This window comes from Heloderma suspectum, chromosome 2, assembly GCF_057233095.1.
Source record: "Heloderma suspectum isolate Gila_16-S chromosome 2, 16-S_ref, whole genome shotgun sequence".
Taxonomy (NCBI): Eukaryota; Metazoa; Chordata; class Lepidosauria; order Squamata; family Helodermatidae; genus Heloderma; species Heloderma suspectum.
Window position 1 is genome coordinate 10,938,940 of NC_139459.1, and position 20,098 is coordinate 10,959,037.

The window sequence follows — 20,098 nt, forward strand, 5'->3', positions numbered from 1 at the left end:
AAGTGTAACAAACACACAAATAATTGCTATAATTGTTAAGTATAACATTGCTAAGTCTCACAGGCAACCCTGCAAATAACGGTCCCCAAATTTGAAAGCATGCAGACCCTGGCTGTAGTCAGACATGGTTAGGCTGTATTAACCGCCCAATTCGACAGGACCAGCCTTACCAGGAAGCAGCCTGATGCGGCTGCATCAGACGACAGAATATGGAAAAAGTAGCAATTGCATCCCTCTCCCTCTCCAACAGGCCCACTACTTCTTGGTCCTGCCAGCCGCCAACCTCTCGCAGGTGCCCCGTGGCTGCTGCACAAGATGGAAGCAGCTGATGGGCGGGAGTTGTGGTGAGGTGGGTTCACATTCACATGCATCAAAAGAAGTGGGCAGGCACGGCCAGCTGGGCTAGCTGGCCACCAAACAGATCAGATGGGAGGGTGATTGGCAGCGACATAGCCACCACCGCCAAAAGGAAAAGAAGCAAGGGAGCTGTGGCAGTTGCTCGCTTCAGGCAACCTGCCTTGGACCAGGCCTGCAATTGGATTGTATGTGGTAGAATCATAGAATAGTAGGGTTGGAGGGGGCCTATAAGACCATCGAGTCCAACCCCCTGCTCAATGCAGGAATCCAGGTCAAAGCATCCCTGACAGATGGTTTTCTAGCTTTGTCTTGAATGCCTCCAGCATGGGAGAGCCCACTACCTCGCTAGGTAGTGGGTTCCATTGTCGTATTGCTCTAACAGTCAGGAAGTTTTTCCTGATGTTCAGCCGGAATCTGGCTTCCTGTCACTTGAGCCCATTATTCCATGTCCTGCACTCTGGGATGATCGAGAAGGGATCCTGGCCTTCCCCTCTGTGCCAACCTTTCAAGCGCTTTAAGAGCGCCATTGTGTCTCTCCCCAGTCTTCTCGAGGCTAAACATGCCCAGTTCTTTCAGTCTCTCTTCATAGGGCTTTGTTTCCAGTCCCCTGATCATCTTTGTTGCCCTCCTCTGAACCCTCTCCAGCTTGTCTGCATCCTCCTTAAAGTGTGGTGCCCAGAACTGAACACAGGTAGACTGAGAGAAGGTATTGGTGACTGAGCAAAGACTGAGGAAAACAGAGAAGGCAAGTTTTAATTAGGGATGGGTGGACTTACCCCAAGTGAATTCCTTATTTACTTGAAAAGTAACAAATTTGCCCATGTGAGCTCCGTAAGAGTTCTCCCTTAATATGAAATCTTGTTCTGTGCATACAAGCTTTTGTGCACAGACAGTATCAAGACGTCTCTTGGGAATCGGAGCTTGTCGTGTGGCACTACATGATCCCGTCAGGCATCACCACGTCATGCCCCCTTCCTGATTGGTACTTTCCACGTGGCCTGCCTGCATAAGGACATCGCATGATGCTTATTCACCGTCACCAGTTGCTGGCATGAAGGTGGATCTGCAGAGTTGTCCTCCTTCCCACAGAGCCAGAACTGTGATGGCTGCAGCAGTGAGGGAAGGAGCTACGGAGACTGCTTCAAGTAATTCTTCGAAGGGCCTAGGTGGTAGGAAGACTGAAAATCTGGGGAGGGGGAACTGTTTACGACTTTACTGCACATGCTGCAAAGTTTACAATCAACTTAGGATGCAATCCTATGCATGTTTAGACAGAAAAAAGACATACAACTCCCAGCATGGCCCAGCCAGCGTGCATATGATTGCACCTTTAATAGTGAATTTGTAATACATCGATCCGGCCTTGCAATAAAGGTGAACATTACAAATGGATGAGTTTCGACTAACAAGGCAGATAATTAGGGAATTCAGCCTCATCACTAGTTTTAATGGCGTAGAAAAATGTAAGTGCCCTGCTGGATTAGACTAAGTGTCCAGCCACCTGTTTCCAAGAGTGGTCAGCCAGATGCTCCATGAAGCCTATAATTTATTTTGTTATATTTCTATAACGTCCAGTAGCCACCGCTCTCTGGGCAGTTCACAAAAATTAATCAGGACATGAAGCAACAGCCCCTCCCATTGCTTGTCTCTAACATGTGGTAACCAAAGCCTCTGAGCATGGAGGTTCAGTTTAGCCTCGAGTGCCATTTTTCTTGGTAGAAAGGCACAGTAGAAATCAAATAAATAAGTGACGGTTAATAGCCATTAATAGGTCTAAGCAGATCCTTTTAAATACAAGGGTGCACACGCATACACGTACATCCATTTCCTCTATAATTTGTGGGGTATTTTTTGTTTTTTGTGGGGGGGGGTTAAAGAAATGATACAAAGATGAGGAAGAGGCATGTGGAGAGAAAATGGCAGGATGAGTTTTTGTTGCATGTGAAGAAGGTTTGCTGTGTGTGCTTTGACTGTTCTTAATGAAGAATACAGTTGCTATAGTGATCCAGCATCGAGAAATATTTTGGTAGACAAACCCCCACATCACTCTTAAATATCAGTGGGTGTAAATTGGTCTATTTAAATAGACAAAGGCTGGAGAATGACAAAAGGCAAGGGGAGGGATGTTTTTTGTACTTCAGACGTTTGAAATCATCTTACCATTAAGCTTTAAACACCAGCAGAGTAAAGATTATGAATAAATTAGAGCTCTCAGTTTTCCATGATTGTTGTTGCTCTTGATTGTAACAGAGTGAAGGCTTTTATCCTTAGAGGGATGTGGAAAATAACGACACCTAAACTAGCCTGCTACTATAAAGTGTTTAGTGAGGTGAGGTCACGTTAACACTACATCATGATTTTATCATCTTTATTGTTTCTGTCTTTACAAGGACCCTCTAAGACAGATCTGTACAATGGGAATAGAGGCCAGTGTCAGAGAAGACCTGACCGTGGATCCAACCCATATGCATACTAGGAAGCAAAAGTGTATCTTCCCTCCATGCTCACTGCGTGGCCATACCCATCCTCCATTATCCTTCAGCACCCACACATGGGCATAATATTCAGTAGGCCCCATGTGTGTAAAATCTACCCGCAGCCATAATGGAGGGCAAACAGGGCCGTTCCACCAAAAAGACTATTTCATATTTCCTCTTCCCTCCCCATCCCTTTTCCTTGTGTGTCGTTCCTTTTTAAAATGTAAGCCTGTGGGCAGGGACCGTCTTATTTAAGTGATTGTGTGTGAGCCTTTTGGCTGAGAAGTGGGATAGAAATTCTTCCCCCCCTTTCATTAATTGATTTATTTAAATAATCAATAACTTGCAACATGAGTAGGCTAATCATGCATGGTTGAGTTACTACATTTTATCTAGGATATCAACTGCATGAAATGAACCTCTTCTACATGTTGAGTTTTGCCCACATGGGCCTTATAACAGGGGTGGGGGAACTTTTTTCAGGCTGAGGGCAGGATTCCATTTTGGAGACGCTCTCAGGGCAGCATTGCAGGGGTGGGCAGGGCAACAGGAAAAAGTAGGTGGGGCTGAAAAATCCAACTCCACCCCCAAATTCCATCATTGCCGCCTTATAGCAGGAAGCATATCTACTCAGAACTAAGCATGTGCAGCATGTCTACTTACAAATAAGCAGGGCAAGCCTCTGTAGAACAAGGTTCATAAGGAAGCCAGATTGAAGCCAGATGGCCTGTGGGCCTGATATGTCCCACAGGAGTTCCCTATCCAGCACGGCAGCGTCTTCCCCTAGCCCTACCCTCTCTGCCACGGAGGGGAAAGCTCTTTTCTCTGATCAGCAGCTGATCGGAGATAAGTGCTTTCCTCTGCTAAGCACTGAGAAAAGGAGTCTTCTTCAGTGCTTAGCAGGGAATAGCACTTATCTCTGATCAGCTGTTCATCAGAGATTGGAGCTCTTCCCTCCATGGCAGAGGGAGGCAGGACTAGGGGAAGATGCTGCTGTGCTGGATAGGGAACTCCTGCGGGACATATCAGGCCCACAGGCCATCATCCTTGCCCTATATAAATGTTGGACATCCAGGGATATTGGAGGTGGAGCCAGGCATGTTGAGTGGGCAGGAGAGACATACTCTTTCTCCACACCATGTGTCTGAGATGGAACCTGGGATAGGCATTGCCCTATCTAGCCCTCGGTTGTTTCACTAATTATATTATTTGGAATTGCACAGCAGACCAGAGGTTATAAGGTTGCTAAATATGTAATCTATACCCAGCTAAGGGAACTCTGCCAACCGTTAACAGCAGCATTGTGTTTTAAGAGCAAGCATAGCAAAGTTCACATTGATTTCAGTTATTTTGTTTTGAGGCTACCGGTAGTAATAAGTGGGAGCTGCCACAAAATGTTATAGTGCAGGGGTCTCCACCCTTCTTCTTTTTTTGCTTTCAGGCACGTGTAGAATCCTCAAAAAGTGTAATGCACCAGTCACATAATGGCTACCATATAGTGTGGCAACTCAAAACAATGCAAGCTTCAGATGGGTGATTTTTACTGTTCAGTAATCAGTATCAGCTTTAATTTGATATTGGGTGGAGAGGGTGGAGTGTGGGGCGGATGCCGTGTAGAAATCGTGTAGCACAAGTTTGGGCTAAGTTTGACTAACAATGGAAATGGTTTGAACAATTCTGCAACAATCAACAAATTAACAAATTACAACGTTTGATAAGAAAGATGAAATGTTGGTCTAAGTCGGTTGCTTAGTATGATGTTGATGATGATTTTTCTATGATAAATATAGATATAGATTTTTCCCTCTGGAAAACTGAATTTTTGAAATCAGTTAAAACATGGCTGGTTGGGGAATGCTGGGAGTTGAAGGACCTTTTTCTGTCTAAACATGCATAGGATTGTGCCCTAAAATGTGTTCCTTAAAAAAAATCACAAAGATCCGTGCCTTGGATCCATGTTTGCATGCACAAAGCATATTAAGCCATGGCCAGGAAATGGGGTGAGTCACAACTGGTGCCCTATCAGAGGGGAAGGGGCATGTTTAAAAAATGCGGCAGAGACTGTACAAGTGATGAGCAGAGGACAGGGAAAAGCCTCGTACGACCACATGTGAACCTATGGGCCCTACGTAGGAGACCCCTGTTATAGTGTATCCTTCTTTCCTAACAGGAGTGTTCTTGCTTAGAGTTCCAGCCAGCCAGACCCTCCTGGAAGGTACTATACGCTATTAGAGGATTCAGCAGAGTATCCCACTCACCATTCAGTGCAGCTTTGGAGAGCAGAGGGGTGTTTTTGTACATCCAAAAATCTTGAGGTGTCTCCAAGCATGCTGATACCTCCCTCTTGTTTCTCACTTGGCTCTGTTTTGGCTACAATCCTGTTGGCACTCACTACCCAAGTTCGCTATTAGAGGGAGTGACATATAAAGCACTCCAGAGAGAAGCACATAGCAGGCTGATATTTGGACAGGAAGAGAGGTGAGGCCTTTATAAACCGAGACAATTTTCTCCACAGAATCATCTCCCCCGTTTTCTTCCAGAGAATCATCTTGGCATTGGCCAAGTTCTTCATGGACGGTCTGGCAAGAATGTACTTGGATAACCAACATTCCAAATCTAACTGAAAGTAAATTGTCAAGATATCTCTTCTGCCTGGTAGCTGTGGAACGTGGTCAGTGAAATGGGAGAACAGCAAAATTTGAGGGAGTTGAATTGAAATGGCCGTTGGCATTGCATACCTCTGTGTGATACAGTACTTTGAGATTTTCACGGAACAGGATGAGTAGGCCTGGCCGTCCTTTTACAGATGTAGAAAGCTTATAAATCAACTGTTTTATAAGAAGAATGAGAGCAGATATTTTGTATGTGCTGGCTATGATTTGCAGGTGTGTAGTGCAGACCCAAAGCTATGAAGCTCAGCATGGATACTGATCAGGCATTTCATTCTGAATTGGGTGATCAGCTGAGAAAGAGATGGAGAGCTCCAGGGGGAGTTAGGGAAGGTTTCCTCTCAGGCATATTTGATCCTGTGTTGGGTAGGTACTTTCATGTGAAAGAGCAGGCAAAAACAGAGGACTTCATAGATGTCCAAAGAAGTGGTTAATCTCTGGAATTATCTGGGGCTCTCTTTAGATGTAGTATGTTCTGTCTTACCACAGGATGGATTTTGAGGGGGTGGGGGAGAGAGAGAGAGAGATCCCTTTAAACCTGCTTCTGTGTTCTGGCACCTACTGATGATATGGGCAGGTCACTAAGGACAGGGCCCTGGAAAATGGCTGGGATGGTCATGAAGAGAACAGGGCATATCATCATCATCATTATCATTATATTAATAATAATAATTTTCCAGCCAATGCTTGCTTTGGAGGAGTATGTAGATGTTCACAGTTATCCTTCCTGTGTTTGGTTACTGTTTCCCCCCCTCCTCCCCCTTGCAATACAGAATCCTATACTCTTTTAAATGTGTTAGTCTGACAGCGAAGAGGAAGGTTAGAGTATGTGAAGCTTTGCTGTCCGTATAATATCTGGGTGCAAGTAGTTTTGTCCATTGTTTTAAAAAATCTCTCTCGCTGAGCCGAGCCGCCTCATCGTTCAGCATGTGTCTTTCATAGCAAACATGACCTTTAAATGAGAAAGCATTTGGGACCAATGATTCATCGCCAGACAAAAGAAACTCAGCCAGTGCTGTGACTGCTTAAGCTCTCATCTCTAAACAATTCCTAGTCCTACAGCAGGGGCTGCTACAGCATCATTTTTATAAAATGTATAAAATGTTCAGGAGTGTGGATGTTGTGAGGGCTCTCTATTTTCTTCCATACCCAGCAATGTCCATGCCCAGCAGTAGCCCAGTTTTAGCTATTGATAGTCTCCATCTCCTAGATGGAAGCCAACGGCCAGGTTCAAGCATTCCCCAAAGGAAGTGTGAGTTCTTTTCGCATAAGATATAGTGGTGCTTAGCATTTACAAAACACTTTGCATGTAGAAATCCCCATGCACAAATTTAACTCCTCTCTCTTGCACTTTTTTTTTTTCTTAAATGAATTGATTTTATGAAGGGCTGGGCAGGAAAAAAAAGAAACAGCAAAGAGGTAATTGAGCTTTATCTCCTCTCATTCCTCACCACTACCACCTCTGAGCCAGGCAAAGGCAGGAGGAGGGAGACGTTTCCATTCTGTGAAATGTAAAGTGACTGGATCGGAAAGCATAGTCTCTCAGGAACAAGTCCCCGAGAGACCATAACTCAAGTTGTTCTGGTCTGTGGTAGGTAGCACACAGTAGATCTTGGGAACAGAACCTTCCATCATTACCTGTTTGTGCTTCACTCCCAGCCCAGAATTCCAGTTGGCTGGGGACTCTTAAATGTCACTTCTTGTGCCAAAGCAGAACTTCAGACTCCCTCTTTGTCCCCGGCCCCAACCCATCCCCCAACCTTGCTAGGGAAACACTTCAGTTTCTAGCACACAGGCACCAGAAATTGAGGGTGGGGTTCTGGGGCACCTGCTAAGGTAATTTGGGGCAACCCACAGCAGTTGGAAAGCTAAGGCAGCTTCTTTTCTGGGATCCTGATTTGTGTTCCTGGGAATGCAAATGATGCAGATTCCTGTCGTTCAAATGGGAATCCAAAATCTTTCAATTTCAGTCATCCTGATTCAGGGAAAGATTTTGGAATTTCCAAAAATTGGAGACGGTGTGCCAAGAGTTGCTGTGTCTTTGTAGTTTTTTTTCTCAATTTTCCCAAGCTTGCTACTATTCCCATCTCTCTCTCTCCCCCTGTCTCTCTCTCTCTCTCTCTCTCACACACACACACACACACCCCTACTTATCCCTATTTGTAATGATCCCCCCCCCCCGCCAAAAACAAGCAAACAAACTGTGTACAGGATGTGTAGACCAGGGTGGACAGAAGGAAGAATGGGATCTATCGGCAAGAGATTGGCAATAAGTTCTGACTCCCAGTTGTTTACAGATACTGCAATAAACTGTAGTGTTGAAATGAAGGAAAGTTGGGGTAACCAGGAATGGGGTTTTGTGCTGAAGGACTTTGAGTTCCTTTCAGTAACCCATGGCATAGAATCATAGAATAGTAGGGTTGGAAGGGGCCTACAGGACCATCGAGTCCAACCCCCTGCTCAATGCAGGAATCCAAGTCAGAGCACCCCTGACAGATGGCTGTCCAGCCTCAAAACCCCTCCTCTCTTCCCCCAGCCTACGGTTCCTCAAAATTGGGAGGGGGGTCAACTTAGCTTCCACCTAAGGAGGTTATTCCCACCCACCTCAGCTTTCCACCTTTTACCACCTTTCCTATACTCCTTTATTTTCCTAGAGTATAATTGTGTGTGAGTTGTGCCCTTTTAATATTTCTCCCTTGGTTAAGTATAACTAGCATGTTGAAGACTTCAGTACAGACTCGATGTAAAAAAATCAAAATAATATATTTAGGTTATCATACAGATTGAACTTTAAAAGATTTCTCTTAACCTAACCTATGCTAAACTAAGGCCTAAAACTACTAACCACCTCTCCCTATCCCCAGGAGATGTTTGATCTAAGAGATCAATCCCTCTTCCCCCATCTCTGTTCTGTCCTCCAATTCCCTCTCTCCCTTGTCATCCCTCTTCTGCCATTTTCTTTTTCTCCAGTTTAATCCGCTCCAGATTAATTTCTGTTTGGTGTTGATTTTTTTTTCCAATTCCACCTCTGTGCCATTCAGTTCAGGCACCCAAACCAAATTCAGAATCCTGGATTCTAAAACCCCTACCATTCCCGCGAGTCCCAGGCCTCGCCCACTCGGTCCCCACCCGCCTGACGTTGATCAAGAAGGTCTGAAAAGGAGTTCTACTCAGATTCTCTTGAAAGCAAGTAGAGCGATAAAGGAGGATCCAGTGCCTGCTCCAGGTTTTGGAGGGCCCTTGGGCAAGTCTCCCTCAATGGGCCCCCTCCCTCAGTGCATCTACCTTCTTACTGCCATTGTCACCAGCTGCTGCTGTTCCTCATCCTTTCTCCCTTCATTGCTACCACTTGCATGCACAACAGGCAGAGAGCCAATGAGCATGTACACAGTGGCATCTGCTGCCCCTTCTCACCACTGCTGTTGTCTGGGACAGAGCGAGAGACAGATAGACTGCTTGCAAGAGGAGGATCAACTCCAGGGGGGTCTTGTGAAGACACTGGTGTCTCTTCTGGGGTGTGAGCCCTCAGCAGGTACCCAATTAGGCCTACCTTCAACTCAGGCCCGGGCAGGATCCAATTGTGTGGAAAATTCTGGCCACATTCAACCAGAAGCGAGGAGAACTCCTTTTCATACCTTTCCACACAATGCTGCAAGGTCAGGAACTGTGTGGACAGAGCCCAGCGTGTTGGGGAGGCGGGGTTGGCAGTGTGGCCATAATGTGGGGGCTCGTCCCTCTATACATGTTTTTCCTTCATGAGTTCAGGCAAACACCTGATCAGGGCTTAAAGCTACTTCTTTTATACTTGGCTTCATTTGCTGTATCTCAGAGTTCTAGTACAAAGTCCATCTTGTAACCCTGAAATCTGCCCACCCGTGCTGCAGATAACAGAGCGGGGTCATCTCTTTATCAAAAGGTGACCCTCCAGATTGGGATTACACTCTCATTCTTAGACACTCAGGCAGAACAATACTGTATCATGATTTGATCCCAGGGAAAAGGGATCTCTTCCATGGTGGAATGCGGGGGGGGGGGGGGGATGCCGCCTTCTGAAACTTTTTTTGCTGGCATTACAAACGAGCCAAGTGATGGAATTTCTGTTAAGCGGTTCATTCATCATAGCAAGACTTGGCACTGCCTATTAACCTTGCTGGAGGTAGATTGCCGTAGCAACAGGTAACTTTCAGAATGATTGACTTACAATTAATCTTGTGAATGGAACATCAAGGTGGGTGGATGTCAGGTGATGGAAGAAACGTTTCACAAAAGACGCTTGTGGGCTTGGTGCGAACACTCTCTGGTGTGTGCCTTTTTGTACATGGCGCTGAATCCACAACATGTGGTCATTAAACATTGATACCAAATTGCCCCGAGGAGCTGACGCAAGCATTGTTGCAGTCTTTACGAGCATTTGGCTTGTAAAGACTGAGCCTGAACGTATTCCCTGGTTGCTTCGTCCGTTATTCCTCTGGGGCAGGTTATTGCCTTAGGGGCAGTCTTATGCCTGAAGCCGGAAGACATGAGAGCCTTGCCCCCGGTTGGTTAGATGACCCATGGAAACTCATTTATCCTCTGTTGTTCTGCTAGCTTCATCAGCATAAAGATGGCTGTATCTAATCTCTTCCATTGTTTCCCCCCTGCTGCTGCTAGGTATAAAGGAAGGGGTCATCGCTCCAAGGTAGAGCATGCGTTTTGCAAGTAGAAAGGTCCCAGAGTCGATCCCCAGATCCTCAGGCTAAAAGAAGGGGTAGGAGATGGTCTAGATTGGTGGTCTCCAAACCTTTTTGATCATGCACTCCATCAGTAAAAAAGTTTTGAGCATGTACCCCCAATGTATGTATGTATATTTATTTATTTATAAATTGCATACATTTACTACTGCACCAATATAATCATAGAATCATAGAATAGTAGGGTTGGAAGGGGCCTACAAGGCCATCGAGTCCAACCCCCTGCTCAATGCAGGAATCCAAGTCAGAGCATCCCTGACAGATGGCTGTCCAGCCTCGTCTTGAATGCCTCCAGTGTGGGAGAGCCCAACACCTCCCTAGGTAATTGGTTCCATTGTCGTATTGCTCTAACAGTCAGGAAGTTTTTCCTGATGTTCAGCCGGAATCTGGCTTCCTGTAACTTGAGCCCATGATTCCGTGTCCTGCACTCTGGGATGATCAAGAAGAGATCCTGGCCTTCTTCTCTGTGACAACCTTTCAAGTACTTGAAGAGTGCTATCATATCTCCCCTCAGTCTTCTCTTCTCAAGGCTAAGCATGCCCAGTTCTTTCAGTCTCTCTTCATAGGGCTTTGTTTCCAGTCCCCTGATCATCTTTGTTGCCCTCCTCTGAACCCTCTCCAGTTTGTCTGCATCCTTCTTAAAGTGTGGTGCCCAGAACTGGACACAGTACTCCAGATGAGGCCTAACCAGTGCTGAGCAAAGGGGAACTAGTACTTCACGGGATTTGGAAGCTATGCTTCTATTAATGCAGCCCAAAAGAGCATTTGCCTTTTTTGCAGCCACATCACATTGTTGGCTCATATTCAGCTTGTGCTCGACAACAATTCCAAGATCTTTCTCGCTTGTGGTGTTGTTGAGCCACGTATCCCCCATCTTGTAACTGTGCATTTGGTTTCTTTTTCCTAGGTGCAGAACTTGGCATTTATCCCTATTAAATGTCATTCTGTTATTTTCTGCCCAGCGCTCCAGTCTATCCAGATCACTTTGAATTTTGTGTCTGTCTTCCAAAGTATTAGCTATCCCACCCAATTTTGTGTCATTTGCAAATTTGATCAGCATTCCCTGCACCTCCTCCTACAAGTCATTATATTATAATTCTAATTTTAATTAAATCATAATACTAATATATATTATATATATATAACTAAATTATAATACTAATAATTGACTTCATCTGTACGCCACCCTGAGATCTTAATGCTATAGGGCGGGATACAAATGTTTTAAATAAATAAATATATTATGTACATTATAAAACATACACAAAAAACAGAAATTAAGAAAGGATGAGATAAAGATGAAATAAACAATATTTTTGAAATCATTGTTATTTTATTTATTAATGGTACAAAAACACTTTTTGCTCTCAGTACAGAAATAATAATATAATATTCGTTAGCAAGAGCAATGTGATGGAATATGCCTCGTTATTTTTTAGGATCTTGGTTTAACACTTTGTGATACCGCGATTCGAAGGTCTGGTTCTAAGTTCATTTCGATACTTGGTTTCGATGGCTGTCATAGCTGACACGGCTCTCCTAGCACATGCTTTCTTCTCGGCTTCATTCTGCCAAAGGAGAGTGGGAAGGGTTAATCTCCTTCCTGCTGTCCTTCAGCAGGACGGCAGCTGCTCCAATGCCAGCTTCCTCAGCCGTGCCTGGCAGAGACTGGCACAGTTGCTCTCGGTGGCTGCAGCAGAGGCAGGATCGGACTGGAATCCAGAGAGAAATGCCACGGAGCTTCCCTCTCGGCTCCCCTCCCATCCTGCTGCCTCCACCACCGCTGCTATCATTGCACACAATGGCAGCTCATCACGGCAGCGGGACGCTGCTCCATTATCAGGTGGCTTGTGTACCCCAATGGTCATCTTGTGCACCACTGGTCTAGAGCCCTACAGCCTGGGGTGTGGGCAGTAGCAAGCAGGCCTGACATCAGCACCTGGCTCAGCATGGGAATGCCAGGTTCCACCGGGGTTGCTTTCCCTAGAGGCAGAATCCTTTTTTTTAATACTCGGGATGGGTGGCTATACATGGTTACAGATGATCATCTGTTTGTTTGTTTGTTTGTTTTACTTTTTAAAAATATGTTGTCTTTTTCTATGACAAAAGTGATGCATGTTTCCAAGTCAGTGTGTTTAGCATCAGGGCAGCAGAAATGAACTCCCATTTTATTCCCATAGTCATCATGGTGCTATGATTTAAGTGAGCTTAAAATGCAAAACTGCACATGCTGAGGGTATTTCCTCAGCATCTGCAGGTAGGGCAAGAAAAAATCCTGCCTGAAAACCCATAGACCTGCTGCCAGTCAGTGTTGACAATACTGGGCTAGATGGACCCATGATCTGACTCAGTATAAGGCAGCTTCCGATGTTCCTATGATAATGGTGATGTCAAGAATAATATTTTATGTTATTTATAACATACCTCAGACCTTAGGGTAGCCCTCCCTAACCTGGTGCCCTTCAGAAGTAGGGATGGGCAAATGAGCAAAGTTCAAGATCTCTAGGATTTTCCGAACATCATCTCACCGCTCGTCTTGTGCCCAGTTCCTGTTTGAGTTTGAGATCACTGCTTGCTTTGTGCGAACAGAAAAATTGCACACATCGAGCAGCAGTCGAATGGGAGATTTGCGCAAATCTCCCAAAATTTGCACAATTCTAATTTGTGCAAATTTCCTCCATAGACTAAAGTGGCGCTGATTCAGTCTGCTGAGGAAATGTGTGCAAATTAGGAAATTTGTGCAAATCAAAGTGGAAATTGGGAATGAGACAAACATGAGCACATGTTCGATAATTTGCTAATATTTTTGCAGGCACATGCTCACATTTGGGGCTTTGAACAGGGCTCCTCACATGTTTTGTGAGCAAAAATGAAATTTTCATACATCCCTATCCAGACATTTGGACTACACCTCCTATTATCCCTGGGCATTGACCATACTGGCTGGGCTTGATGGCAGATGTAGTCAAAAGCATCTGGAGGGCACAATGCTTGGAAGGTTGCATTAGGTGCTGTACAATACTTAAGAAGAACAAATCCTGCCCACAGGCTTACAATCTAAAGGTTAAACAAAAAGAAAATTAATGAACCATTAAAATATCCTGGGGACTGGCTGGCTACATAAAGGGTGCACTACCTTCCCCTCGTAGAGCAGACCTCAAACCGTTTTCTTTGCCTAACCTCATTCATTTCTGTTCTCACTCCTGGCATTTTAATGGCAGACAAAAAGAGCTGCAGTAGTGATCATTCCATGGCAGCTCTCCTTCTGTATTGAGAAGGAGGACACGGCAGGCGATGTGGTCAAAGGCTCATTTTGTGCTAAGAGTGAAAAAGAAGTGCTGGAAATCTTTCTCTGGCCAAGAAGGAAGCAGCTTTATCTGTGATCTTTCAAGTTGCCGAAGGGAATCTGCCGTTTAGTCCGACACTGATGGAATGCAACCTGGGGAGCTTTGATGCGTATCAGTTAAAGAACTGTCTTCATGATTACTGTATTTTCTAAGTCCACATAAAGCCTAGAAAAATCACGTCCTCTTTTCTTTCTTCTAGGCCATTTGTAGTTTTAGATTGGGGGTGAAGAGCTCACAGTCTAGGGCAGGGGTAGGCAATCTGGTGCCCGCCAGACATTTCAAACTGCAGGTTCCACGAACCCCAACCATATGGCCATTAATCAGGGGATATGGGAGTTTTAGTCCAAGACATCTGGAGGGTGCCAGATTGCTTCCTACCATAGAATTATAGAATCATAGAATAGTAGGGTTGGAAGGGGCCTGCAAGGCCATCGAGTCCAACCCCCTGCTCAATGCAGGAATCCAGGTCAGAGCATCCCTGACAGATGGCTGTCCAGCCTCATCTTGAATGCCTCCAGTGTGGGAGAGCCCACCACCTCCCTAGGTCATTGGTTCCATTGTCATATTGCTCTAACAGTCAGGAAGTTTTTCCTGATGTTCAGCCGGAATCAGAACATCAGGAAAAACTACCCTTGATCAAAGGCCTAATTCACATGTCACACAATGGCAGTGGAGCTCTGTCTCCCTGGCCTGGTTAACATGTTGCTTCAGTAATGTGTAAATGGAGGAACCATGTCGGAGGGAGAAATTACATACTTTCATCTGACGCTAACGTTCCCTCCCTGGCAACAGGTAGACTTCCATACAGGACAGAACCCAGTAATTCATGGGGATATGGGAAACTGCCTTATACCAAGCCAGACTATTGGTCCATCTACCTCAGTAGTGACTGGCAGGAGGTCTCTAAGGATTTGGAGAGGAGTCTTTGCCAGCCCTACCTAGAGATGCCAGTGATTGTACACTATATTCATTTATTTGTTACGTACATATCCTGCCATTTTTCTTCCAAGGAGCCCAAGGCAGTGTACATGATCCTCCTCCTCTCCGTGTTATCCTCACAACAACCAAGTGGTTAGGCTGAGAGTCAGTCACTGGCCCAAAGTCACCCAGGGAGCATCAGCTCTCCCAACGCCCAGCCCAACACTCTCACCTGTACAGCACACTGACTCTCCACTAAGCTACAGCCTTTCTTCCTGGGATCCTCCGTCTAAACGTAACCAGGAATGTGTTGGGCTGGAACGCAAAGGGGCCCCTCCCCTAGCATTCTGTAATTTATGAACCAGGTCCAACGTGTGGGATTTGGGCTGTATTATTAGTATTATTTATACACATTCCCTACCTTTATTCCATCATGGAACGCAAGGCAGCATAGAATGAACTCCCAAGCAATCTCCCATCCAGGCGCATACTCGTTTAAGCATCTCTGAAGTTGCTGTATCACGTCCCTTCGGACCATGGTCCTGTTTATTAGAAGCATGGCTAAGAAATAGTCTGAAGTGATATCATGTAGCTTAATCTCTGAAGTTTAAAATGGATTTGGACCTAGCCACTGCATGGAGGGGACACCTGAGAACCCCGTTGTGGCCTCTTTGGAGGAAGGAAAGAATGTCGAGGCAACACCTCCTTTTAGTATTGCAATTCTTCTCAGCAGTGACTCATGCAATCCTTCTGGCCTTTTAACGGGAGAAGGACCGGTGAGGGACAACAAGCAGTCTTTTAAGCTGGGGACTCAGCTGCTGCTGGGAGGTCGCCCTTAGCCAAGTCATCTTTTGTGTGCTTGTTGCTACCCCTCATGGGGATGGTGAGAGGCACAGAAACGAGACACCCAACTTGGCCAGTGCTGAGCCCCTTTCTCCATGCTGAGACAGAGGCCCAGAACTCCGTCCCTCTCTCAGCATGGAGAAAGACCAAGGGGGCAGGGGGCAATGATGCCAATGGGTGTGACCACACTCCCCCATGGAGGGCCTGGTCGAGGGCGGGAATTTGTTCTGCATCCCTACTTCAGTGGACAAGCTTCCCATCCATGCAAGTCAGTAATTTGTGAATACTGGGCTGGATCCAGGCATAGGCATACTTAAAGCAGCGCGCTTTACGTGGGGCTGCCTTCAAAGACGGTTTGGAAGCTGCAGCTCATGCATAATGCAGCGGCCAGATGGATAACTGAGACAAGAAGGTCTGCACATATAAGACCGATTCTGGCCCGCTTGCCCTGGCTGCCTATATGCTTCCGAGCTCAATTCGAGGTGCTGGTTTTAACCTATAAAGCTCTACAAGGCTTGCGACCGCAATACCTGACGGCACACCTCTCCCGAAATGAACCTACACGTACTCTATGCTCTGCATCTAAGGTCCTCCGTGTGCCTCCTCCAAGGGAAGCTCGGAAGACGGCAACAAGGGAGAGGGCCTTCTCGGTGGTGGCCCCCCAAATCTGGAATGATCTCCCCGATGAGGCCCGCCTGGTTCCAACATTGTTATCTTTTCAGCACCAGGTTAAGACCTTTCTCTTCTCCCAGGCATTTGGCAGCACATGATGAGTTTTAATCAGACCTGGATGTGTCTTTAGTTATGACTGGCAGTTCAAAGTTGTTTTTAGTTATATGTTGTTTGTGTATATTGTCTGTGTGCTTTTATGTAAATGGCCTTTACACTTTTTATATTGTATTTAATGTTTTAACTTCTGTAAACCGCCCGGAGAGCTTTGGCTATGGGGCGGTATAGAAATGTTAATAATAATTAATAACTATATAATAATAAAGCAGATCCATTGAAAATCAATGGGACTTAACTTAATCATGACTAACTTAAGTCCCTTTGATTTCCAATGGATATAGCTAAGTCTGGATCAAATCTCTTGTGCTGTGGGGCATGCTACTAGGCCTCAAGAGAGGCTTACTTGGATGTATCCACCACTCTGTTCCCACTCAAGTGGGGAGACTCCGTGCACTATTGAATCCCCTCCTCTTTGCCAATATATCTGCAGTGACATCAACTGGGGGGTTGGGGGGGAGTGAATAAGGATGCCTGGGGATTTTTGGATACAAGCTGTGCTATAATGGACCGGTCCAGAGAATCCCAGGTTCCTCACTATCACTTAGAAGTCCCAGTCCCAGCCCTGACTAACTGGTAAAAAGGGTGGTGGTAGTCAGCATTAACTGTGTTATACAACAGCTGCAAGGAGGCTGCCTCCCTCTTGTTCTGGGAACTGATCACAAAAATAGATATGTAGCTCTTTGGGTTTAAGAGTGAGGTGTATTTTGGATTTGACTCCTGAAATAGACTATGCCCCAGCATCAAAAATTTGGGGAATACTAGTCTAAGTGCATGTTGTTGTTTTTAAATTACACCAAATTCAGGAAGTGGAAGCTAGCATCCCCCCCCCCCCCGAAACTGAATTTGATCCAATAGGAGCCATTGAATTCTCATTTATTAGTTCTAGGACCAATATTGGAACAATAACTTGCATTCTTGCCCTGCTTTCTCCATCGCCACCCCTCCACTTTGGTTTCATGACTTATGAATGGTCTAAAATCCATATTTAATTAGATGTTGTAGGAAAGATAATTGTAATGGCCCCTGTAGAAGTGATGCAGAAATTATATTTCAATTTCTTTCCCATCTTCCGCCTCTAAGATACAGTTTGCTAGGGAGGCATCAATAATTTTAACGACTATACAAACAAGGGCTGGTTTTAATAGAAATAAAAAATAAAAACGTGGAAATGCCTATATGTGAAGCATAGAGCTGGAAGTAGAGGGATTGTTCGCTTGCTGTAAAAGTCTTTGTTTCAGCTGAAATGGTTTTACAAACGCTTAAAGACTCAGGACAAAATTAGCTTTGCTTCCCCCCTTCCCTTAGCATATCTCTTCTGAGATCATTCCTGTCCTATGGGCTCCTTTGTAAGTGGGACTCTGTGCTCATTAATCTTGGTCCTACAGTGACACCCCACCCCCCGCCCCCCGGAAAGAAAGAATTTGTCTCCTTGCCATGGCTTCTTCTATTCTGGGCACATTTACCAGAAGGAACAGAGGATGCGAACACATTGCATGGGGAATTCTGTCTTATTTCTTTATTTTAAAATGTCCTATACTGTGTCCCATGAAAACAACTAAAGCAGTATATAAAAATAATACTTTTAAATGCATAAGGCCAGTTTTGAAACACTCACCACTACAGGAAACCACCATAGCATTTTTTGTTTTCCTGGGAGTGGGATAGAGGAAGAAAAAGGTATGGTCCTGCCCTCAGAATTCTTTAGGGAGGGGGGTAATACACAGCTCTCAAAGAAATCAAATTTGAATGGTAAAGCAGGCCACCTTGCAAAGAGAAGGGGGTAGACTGGGGGGGGGGCAGAGGCTAGCCCCAATTCCTCCACTTTTGTGCGGACAAAAGCATCCTGAGCCTGTTCAAAGTGAAGGAGCTCCTCCCAAGAGCGAGGCACCGCAGCTGCTGCCAGGCTCTGGGGGGGGGAAGAATCAGAGAGGGGGAGGGATTCCCCTCATCGCCTGGCTGGAGGTCAGGCTTACGAGAAAGAGCATCTGCTTGTAGGTTGTCGGAGGCTTTCACATGGCAAATCTTAAGGTGGAACCGGGGGGGGGGGGAGCGACCACCTAATCTGCCTCTGGTTTAAGGCACGGGCTGTCTGAAGATGTTCCAGGTTGCAGTGGTCGGTTCTGACTTCGACTGGGTGCTGTGCCCCCTCCAGAAGATGACACCAGGTTTCCAAAGCGGACTTGATGGCCAACAGTTCCTTCTCCCAGAGGGTATAATTCCTCTCAGACATGTTCAGCTTCCTGGAGTGGTAGGCGCAGGGTTGCAACCTGCCGCCCACCAGATCTGGCTGAAAAAGCACAGCCCCCACTGCAAAGTCAGAGTCATCAGTTTGTACTACAAAAGGCTTCCTCGGGTCGGGATGTAACAGGATCGGCTCAGAACTAAAAAGCATCTTAATTTCCTCAAAAGCCTGTTGTGCAGATGCCGTCCAATGAAAAGATTTCCTGCCCTTAAGGAGGTCCGCGAGAGGAGATGTCAGCTGAGCAAAGCTGGGCAGGAACTTTCTGTAAAAATTTGCAAAACCCAGAAAACATTGCAAGTCCTTCTTGGTGGATGGAGCCTGCCAGGAGAGGACAGCCTGGACCTTTGCAGGATCCATCCTGATACCGTCAGCTGAGATAATGTAGCCAAGAAAGTCCAAAGAGGTTAGGTCAAACGCATATTTCTCCAGCTTGGCATAAAGATGGTCCTCGCGGAGGCGCTGGAGGACAGCAGAGACATGGTGCTGATGGGCGTGGAGGTCCTCAGAAAATATAAGTAAATCATCAAGATACACAATGAGGAAAGTGTCCAAATAGTTCCGGAAGATGGCATTCATAAAACGAAAAAGGGGGGGGGCGCAGGCAAGCCCAAACAGCATCACTAGGTATTCATACGCTCCGTACCGGGTGCTGAAACAGGTCTTCCACTCATCCCCCTCTTGGATGCAAATCAGCTTGTAGGTGCCATGCAGGTCCAACTTTGTGAAAATCTTGGCTCGCCCCAGGCGCTCCAGCATTTCTGGTATGAGGGGGAGGGGGTACTTGTCGGGGATCGAGATCAAATTCAAAGCTCTGAAATCGTACACCGGGTGGAGTTCGCCCGATTTCTTGGACACAAACATGGTAGGGGTGCAGGCAGGAGGGGAGGAGGGGCGAATGAAGCCATGTCTGAGGTTTGTGTCCAAAAACTCGCGCAGAGCTCGAAGTTCCGGCTCCGACATCGAATACAGCTGGCCGGCGGGGATGGTCGCCCCATGAATGAGGTTAATGGCACAGTCAAAAGGGCAGTGTGGGGGGGGGGGGCTGGTTGGCCTCCTTCTTGTCGAAAACATCCCAAAAAGCCGCATACTTCTCTGGGAGGATCACGGTAGCTGAAGAACTGCCAGAAGCAGACGAGGAGGGGGAGGAAAGGGTTAAGGCCCGGGCTGGGACTGGCGCCTCGGTTGGGAGGCAGTGCTCCCAGCAGTAGGGAGACGCAAACTCCTCTTGCTGAAGCCCCCAAGAAATCTGAGGATTGTGCTTAGAGAGACAGGAAACACCCAGCATGATTGGGTATTGGGGAACCTTGGCCGGCCAAGTGAAACTGAATCTGCTCAACGTGGGACTGGGCACGCAGAGTGAGCGGAGCTGTAATCCGGGTCACTGCGCCCGAAAAAAGAGGACGCCCATCGATGGTCTCCACTGCCAAGGGGGCAGGAAGAGGCAGGGTAGGAATCTTGTGGAGGTGAGCGTACGTTTCATCCATGAAACTGGCCGTAGCCCCAGAGTCCACTAAAGCCAGGGCCTCCACCCCACCCCACTGGGAGGAGCGGAGGTGAACGTGCAACAACAGATGGGAGGGGGGGGTTGTGGAAGGCACCCGCTTGGTGGGGAACCGACCCCCACACTGGAGACCCCCAACAGGCTTGGGGGGCAGCCTAGTTAGGCCTGGGAAGGAGGAGGAGGAAGAGCAGGAGGAGGCAGTGGGGCTGCGGGTCTGGCGTGGCA

General features: G+C 46.4%; 1 protein-coding gene across 4 annotated transcripts in view; it reads left to right on the top strand.

The window, feature by feature from the left end:
- PIK3C3 (phosphatidylinositol 3-kinase catalytic subunit type 3) overlaps positions 1-20,098 on the top strand; it is a 161,214-nt gene that overhangs the window by 123,442 nt on the left and 17,674 nt on the right. Inside the window, exon 24 of one of the 4 annotated variants that reach the window (XR_014787487.1) lies at positions 5,350-5,505. The exons of 2 other annotated variants lie outside the window; for them this stretch is intronic. The gene's annotated coding sequence lies outside the window, so the exon portion shown is untranslated. The remainder of the gene's footprint in view (positions 1-5,349; positions 5,506-20,098) is intronic. One more of the 4 variants, XR_014787488.1, reaches the window with a different exon arrangement.